Source organism: Gymnoscopelus microlampas (assembly GCF_963454915.1).
Source record: "Gymnoscopelus microlampas genome assembly, chromosome: 12".
Classification (NCBI taxonomy): domain Eukaryota; kingdom Metazoa; phylum Chordata; class Actinopteri; order Myctophiformes; family Myctophidae; genus Gymnoscopelus; species Gymnoscopelus microlampas.
Genome location: NC_139949.1, coordinates 47,442,606 through 47,451,007, shown reverse-complemented (window position 1 = coordinate 47,451,007; position 8,402 = coordinate 47,442,606).

Genomic DNA, 8,402 nt, shown 5'->3' with positions numbered 1-8,402 from the left:
ATTATAATATTGTGTTTCTCTCTGTAGGGCGAGGAGATTAAACGGACCAGAATGAGTGTTGTTGAAGTGCTGCATCCTGGGAGGTTTCAGAGATGATGATACATGGGTCTGACAGAGTGGTCACTGGTCACCATCTCCCAACGGGTGTGAGAAGAACCCCACTGCGTCTGAGCATTCCAAGGTGACCCACCTTTTACGACCCACAGCTCACAGTGTTATGTAAGCCGATCTACAAGCTCACAACACATTGCAGCGCAACGCATTATGAACTTGTATTTCTGCTAGTTTTTTTTTGTTTGAGACACCACACACGCAACTACAATTAGTCTCTCAACCCTTAACAGTCATTAATTCTGGGCGCCAATGGCCTAGTGGTTAAGGTACCAATGGCCTAGTGGTTAAGGTACCAATGGCCTAGTGGTTATGATCTAATGCAGCCTGAGAGCGAGTTTGATTACCGAGCTTGACAGCCTTTGCTGTGTGTCTATCTAGTTCCTAGTTCTCTACTATACTATCCAAATAATAAATCATTACATAAAGGCCAGAGAATATCTTTATTCATATCAAGCATTTTCCCACACTACCCCTATTAGTTAAAAAATGTTGTAAACTTTTTTAAACAGAGTTTTGATACATTTAACAAAGATACTATACAATTCATTATGTTTTTAAACATTTTCAACTGGACCACTTGTAATCATGTTTTTGACCACTAGTCAAGTCAAGTCAAGTCACCTTTATTTGTATAGCACATTAAAAAACAATAGAAGTTGACCCAAAGTGCTTTCCATTCACAATAGCATCATAACGAACTCATGAAATACAACATACTGTAGTAAAAGATACACATTATGGACCACTGGTTGAAAAATAGTGACGCAAACTTCTGTTACCTAACCAACCCCCACCCCACCACCCTCCACTTTCTTTGTCCATGTGGTTCATCCACGAAGACAACTCAAACTCACTGTACTCCATCCTGCCTACCAAGACAGAGGTGGGTGTAAGAAATCTGTGTCAACAGAATGCTTTCAAATGGCCATCTGTGTGGAGTTATGATGTAACACACGTATGATCTTTTCTGAAGCAGTGTGGAGGAAGCTGTGTATTGTTGTTTCATCCTCTTCACAGTGCTTTTGTTTGTTTTAGGACCTCCAAACCCAAATGGGTTTTTACATTTAAAAAAAAAAGTGGTAAGAACGCATTGTTAGAAATTCTTTGATTTGATTGACGTGGGTTCTCTTTGTTGCCCTTCTTATCCAACCTCAGTTGGACAGCAGCTTGGGTAATGATGAATACCTGGCAGGTGATAATGTATAGTGTGGCTGTCAAGTAGAAACCTTGTATCTCTATGTTTCAACTTTTTGTGTTTTTTCGTAAATGAATACCCTACTTCATCATGCAGCAAGAGTGTCACACAAAAGCAGTGCAAATAGCAGATCTACAAGTTCACAGCATGTAGCGGTGCGACAGCTTGAAGATCAGCTATTTTCACTATTTCAAGTCCTTGACAATCCCCTTTTCCTTGAATCCCTCCTGTGAATGTATCTGAAGATCCAACAGTCCTCTTCACCCCGCTCCCTTTCCCCCGGCTTAATTTAGACACGACCACGTTTGTGACGCACGTGGTGGGCTCCCCGAGCGCATCTCTCCCCCAAAAATAGCACAATCTGTGGGTTCAATGCAGTGCTAAACTTCCTGCTTTTCACACACCGTAAGATACTCCACTCATCCTTCCTCACAGGAACACAGGAACACAGTGGCTCTCAAACATTTTCATGAAAAGATATTTTAATCTCAATGAGTATTTTGACCTGGTTAATTAAAGGATATGATGATGATGTCAAGAACCCCCAAATTCATAGGTATCAATAAGCTCCGGACCCCCATTTCAAAAGATTTGGTGCCAAGACCCCCATTAACCAATTTAGACCTGGAAAGCCTACAGTATATGTTCTTATACCCTTCAATCCGGGAAATAATCTGTGTCATTCTTTTTGTCAAGGACCCCCAAATTGATATATATTTGGCCGTGGACCCCAATCTGAAAATTCTTTGTTCCAGGGACCCCCAGAAGAGAAGATTTATGCATAAATTATTCACATTTTTCCATCCGCAAAGTGACGCACTGTGAGCTTGTACTGTATAGCTGCTATTTTTTTTTACAAAAATGTCACATTTTTCAAAAAACTTTAGGATTTAGAAGGTAGGTTTTTAAGATCGGCCTCAGGTCTTAATGGGTTAAGAGATCATTGTTTTTTGTTATATTTAGCAGAGTCTGTAGGTGGGGAGAGTGAAACCGATGGTCTTAAGTCCTTACGATCTCTCATTGGCATTACCTTCTATCCTGTGAAATCATAGTGAAATTAACCACTTTCAACCGGGTGTCCCTATTATGTGCATTTCATAAGAAAAAGTTATAGGGTAAGTGATATGTTTTGGTTTACAAAATGTTTTTTTGTTAAAAGCTTAAAGCACTATATTCTGAGTAATCATTGCTATAGAGTGTTTGTTCAGTAACAAGGCTCTCCCTGTCTCTCCAGTTCTTTAATAAACAGAAAATACATTTTCAAGTTAGTGACAAAATTCCAGCCAATCAGTAGAGAGTACCCATTCATCAGCTTCGATTTTATAGCTGTCCAGTTGCAATTTTGTCTGCTCTGTCCTTCGTGCCATCACTTCCAATTCCACATTTTGCTGGGGACCCCCTGGAACCCCCTCAAAGACCCCTGGGGGTCCCAAGACGCCACAATGAAAACAGTGCCTTAATATCTAAAGTTAAATTAAGATAAAAAACATGCATATCACTCTTATCAGCCTTTCACCAGTATATTTAGCCCCGAAACTCCAACAGATTCATGTATGGCCTACTGGCCCCTGGAGGTCAGAGACCCGGGCCCCAGGGCACTACTGGCCCCTTTGGCCCGCTCCGTAATCCATCCCTGTCTCCAGGCCATTATAACAGCTACCAACAACATGTACAAAATAAAGATACGGTCCGTGTTTGTGTTGACAGATACTTCTACCTACCTACTTGATACATTATTGGCAAAAGGCACAGGGAATGGATCACCATCTGCTTGTCTATGGACAGACGGTTTGGTGAGAAATGGCTGTAGATATAACAGCTCCCTTTGGAGAATTGCCAACCCATGTTGTCTTCGTTCTTCTGCCGAATCAAGATCCAGTCCAAATATACCTTTTTGTGTTTTATGCCCTAGCACTGTGTCAGCTGACGCAGGGCGTAGTTTCGTCACACAGCTTGACAGTACTCGCAGCTAACTCAATGTGAAAATGTGGATAATCACGATTTTACCTTTTTCACTTTGCACAGTAAAATATAACCTATTTTGGTTAGAATGAAAACACCTTTCTTTCATGAACATCTAACCGTTAGATGTTCATGAAAGAAAGGTGTTTTCATGTGATTTATGTGAATTACGATTTTATGTGTGAGGGGGGGGGGGGAAGACAGAATGTTCTCTTTGAAAAATAACATTTGTAGGGTTTACGGTTTGTAAAAAAAAGTGATGATTTATGTTTTCATTATGTTATCCTTATATCATTAAACTGTTAATTAAGTATTCAATCAATCACACAATCAAACACTTTTGCAACGATAGCGTCCTCCTGTAAGTGTGTGTGGACTGGACAATCAATCAATCAATCAATTGATTGATTGAATCAATCAACAAATCCAGTGGCGGTGGGGTAGACAGGCTTTCAGTAGAGGGCGCCAGAATCACAGGGTAGGACTTTAACTCCAATACTGGCTGTGTCAGAGATAAATGGTTTACAAAGTACACTCAGTTCTGGTGGTAATGGAGCAGAAGATGGACAGGAGGATGTAGGTCAATGGCCCTTTTATCTCTTCCATCAGTCCAGACAGACACAGAGACAGAGAGAGAGAGTGAGTTCATTTTCTGCACCAAATCCTCATCCAATTCTACAAACAACATTGTGGAAGCTGGAAGATTCAAATTAAATCAGGCTTTATTTATAAAGCCTGATTTACAACAATGGAGATGGACCAAAGTGCTGTACACCATCGGTTCTCAAAGTGGGGTCCGGGGACCCCCAGGGGTACTTGAGGGGGTTCCAGGGGGTCCCCAGCTAAATGATGGATAGGAACCAAATGGACCCTTATGGGTCTGTAACTCTGAGAGTGTATAAATGGAACCATATGGACCCTAACGGGTCCATTTGGTTCCATTTGTACACTCTCAGAGATATATTAACATTGATTTTACAATATAAATTGGGGTCCCAGGGATAGAAATGCCGTTAAATGAGGGTCCGTAGCCTAATGCATGTCAAACTGGGGGTCCTTGAAATTAAAATGGTTGAGAATCACTGCTAGAGAGCCGTAAAAATCTTCTCTTATCCCTGGCTTATCTTTTCGAATGGGGGTCCGCGGGCTAATATGTGTCAATTTGGGTGTCCTTGACATGAAAAAGTTTGAGAACCACTGCTGTACACATTACAGCAGTATACATTATGCAATTGTGCACCCACATAGCAGCATCAAAAAACACAATTAAAATGAAATAAATAGCATACAATAACCTCAGGAATGTATATGATCAAAGGCCATTGAAGATAAGTGAAGAAGTGAGATAGGAGGTGAAGTGAAAAGAAGTGAGATTAGAGAGGAAAACATTGACAACCACATGAAAAATATCTTCCAGAACATATTCCTTCAATGCATTTAACAGCTAGAAAAGAACAATATGGTTCCTATTTCAGCATCCATTCTAGACATTAAAGTTGCACAGTCACTGGCCAGTTTGCATATTATGGATCTGCAGAAAAGCATTTTGAGCTTGTAGATCTGCTATTTCCAAAAGATTATTTGAAAACTTGTGAAATGGGACATTCTGCATAATAATGAGTACTTTCTACTTCTGGTAGCCTACATTTTGATACCACAACTTTTACTCAAGTACATTTTGAATTCCAGACTTAATACTTGTAACAGAGTATTTCTACACTGCAGTATTGATACTTTTACTTAAGTAAAAAAATGTGAGTACTTTTTCCACCACTGCACATGGATCTGCAGAAAACGGTGTATTCAGCAGCATATTTGAGACCACCATCAGTGTAAACATTGGAGTAATATTACATAACATTCTCGTGCTTTCTTTCTGTAGTTCGTGCTTGAATGAATGCCAACTCTGGGCTTTGTAGCCACGCAAGTAGTGCTGGTACCCAGTGGTTTAAAGTAACTAAGTACATTTACTCAAGTACTGTACTTAAGTACAATTTTGAGGTACTTTTACTTTACTGGAGTATTTCCAATTGTCTATTCTTTTACTTCTACTCCACTTCATCTCAGAGGCAAATATTGTACTTTTACTCCACTACAATTATTTGAAACTTTAGCAACTAGTTACTTTGCAGATATAGATTATTACATTATAAAACATACATTAATAAAATAGACTGACCTAGCCTAGGCTATTTGAAAATAGCCGATCTACAAGCTCACAATGCTTTGCATGGCGATGCCTTGTGAGCTTGTAGATCTGCTATTTTCAAACATTTTAGTAGGCTACTTTTATTTTGGTACTTTAAGTACATTTTGATACCAATACTTTTGTACTTTTACTCAATGTTATTACGGACTATTATAGCCTACTTGTAACGGGGTACTTCTACATTGCAGTATTGATACTTTTACTTAAGTAAAACATTTGAGTTCTTTTCCCACCCTTGTAACTTGGGTCACTGATTGATTGTTGTGATTGATTAGCAGAAAGTTTACAACAAGCAGCACATGGATCCATGCACACGTCAAACGAGGCTAATTAATTAATCACCATCAGCTGCTGGACAGATCGATTAAGCACACATTCGACGCACAAACAAACGTGACTCCATCATTCATCATCATCATTTAAGTAACTCACGACCATGTTCACATGGTATGGAGCACAGATTCGTAAATTATACAGTAATACAATACATAATTCGTACAGACGTAGCAAAGGGCATGGCATGCATTATTTAAACAGTTCGAGAAGAACGTTTCTCAGAAATGCACCCAATTTACAAATAACTTTTGTCTTAGCAGATTGCAGACCTAGCAGACCTTGTATTGAACTGTACTTCCCTGTGCTTTTTTTTTTGCAAACTGCTAATAAAGTAGCCTATTCAATATATATATTTAGAAAAACGTAATACAATTAATGTCAACATAGATGGGTGAGTTATAGCCTACTTTGGCAGGTATTTTTTGTCTAAAATTCATAATGCTGCTCCTCATATAGCGCATAACATTCCGTGACGCACAATGCTCAAACCTAGTGTCGAGCACGGAATGGCAATTATTTATTAAATAAATAGTAACACTGGCTCACGCCTCTTTTTTTGGGTGGTGGTGGGGGGGGGGGTATCAAGGCTGATGAGGGACGCGTGGTTCTGCATCCCAATGAGAGGAGGGGGGGGTCAATGGAAATCACGACAGGAGGAGAGAGAGAGGAGGGTGAAAATGGGAGGGGAGGCAAAACAGCTGCTGCCTATAGAAGACCAGCCTCCTCTGTTGACAACACACACACACACACACACACACACACGCACGCACGCACGCACACACACACTCCCACTCAGTCACGCTTGTTTTCTCACGCGTGCACAGTGCACACCATAGACTGGGTGCACACACACACACACACACACACACACACACACACACACGCACACTGGCAGACTGGTGTGGTGGTGCTGGAGACAAGTGGACAACAAACAAAGGGACGCACGCAGCTACAGGACAGGACCGCAGGTTCCACACACATTAACAAACACACAGAGACTGTCTGCCGCTCACTGAACTACATTAAGAGTTCACTCATCACTGGAGGAGCTTCACAGGACTGCGTTTCTATAGGGAACCCGATTATAGGTAAGTCTGCTGTCTGTCAAAGTGTTGTTTTTTTTTAGCAGAAAGAAAGAAACTGCTTCATTCATTGTCCAGTAGCTCCCCCACCGAAAAGACACAGTCACTGCCTGTCGTCTGTCTGTCTGTCTGTCTGTCTGTCTGTCTGTCTGTCTGTCTGTATGTATGTCTGAGTGTTTGTAAACAAGCACAGAAAAAGGATGGGTGGTGGTTTACTGTAGTCTAGTAGCTGGATGGTCAAATAGATCTATGTAAGGTTTCTACTCTATTTCAAAGATAATATTAAATGGTGCGTAGCTTATGTTATTTTCTTGACAATTCATAGCCTAATTTCGGATTTGCAGTTGGTGAAGTAGACAATATAAATAGGCTAAGTCATTGTGACTTTATTGCCAGGGTAAATTGGGAAAGACTGCATGCATGTGCTGTTGTTGTAGTTTAATTGATCAGAGCAATAAATCAACCAACCAACCAATCAATCAGTCAGGCAGCCAGTCAGTCAACCAATCAAGTAGGCTACAGGCCTGTGCTAAGTAGGCTATTATGCCTATTCTATCCCCCCCTACCGGGACCGAACGCATTGTTTCAATATTTATGAAGTTGGAGATAGAGCCAATAGAGTCCTGAAACATAACTGTCATATCAGTCATGGATGAAGTTCAACCTGGTGTTTGCACTTTTTCTCTTTTTGGCCCGTACATCTACATACACGTTCAGAATTCAAATATAAAGTGCTTACCCCATGGCCACGGATGTTACAATTCTGTACGGGCCCTCAGAAGTACCCGTATTTACCTTATTGTTTAATGAAAAACATTTTAATCCGATTGGTGGCCATTTTCTCCGTATTTTCTCCATATGCTTTCAATTACGCGACCTTATCGGTTGGGAGGGGTATTGCTCTCTGATACATTATAACTACGAGAAAATGGCCACCGATCGGGTTAAAATGCTTTTTTATTGAACAACGCGGATAATACGGCTACTTCTGATGACCCGTATATAATTATAACATCCGTGGCCATGAGTTTAGCACTTTATATTTGAAATGTGAACGTTAATGTAGATGTACGGGCCGTAAAGGGAGAAAGTGCAAACACCAGGTTGAAGTTCATCCATGACTGTGATGATGATGTTTTTTCAGGGCTCTAGTCTAGGCATTAAGAGGCTGCTCGTGACAACATGATATCCGACGCACTGTGCTCTCTCACGCACGCAGCCGTCAGAGGGCTTAAGGAGCTCTTAATCTGATCATTAGAGGGTTATTTACAGAAGAGAACACAACTAACCAACAACCCTCCGCCGTGTTCCTTTACAACTCACACTTTTGTTTATTTATTGGACTGGTGAAACTTTTTTGTTTGTTTGTAGTTATTTATTTAATAGCCAGTTAATTAATTAATTAATTGATTGCATAGCCTGTTTATTTATTTATCAGCCTATATCTCCTCATCAGACAGACAGCCGTCCTACACAGTGTGTGTGTAACCACAGCCACAGGGTG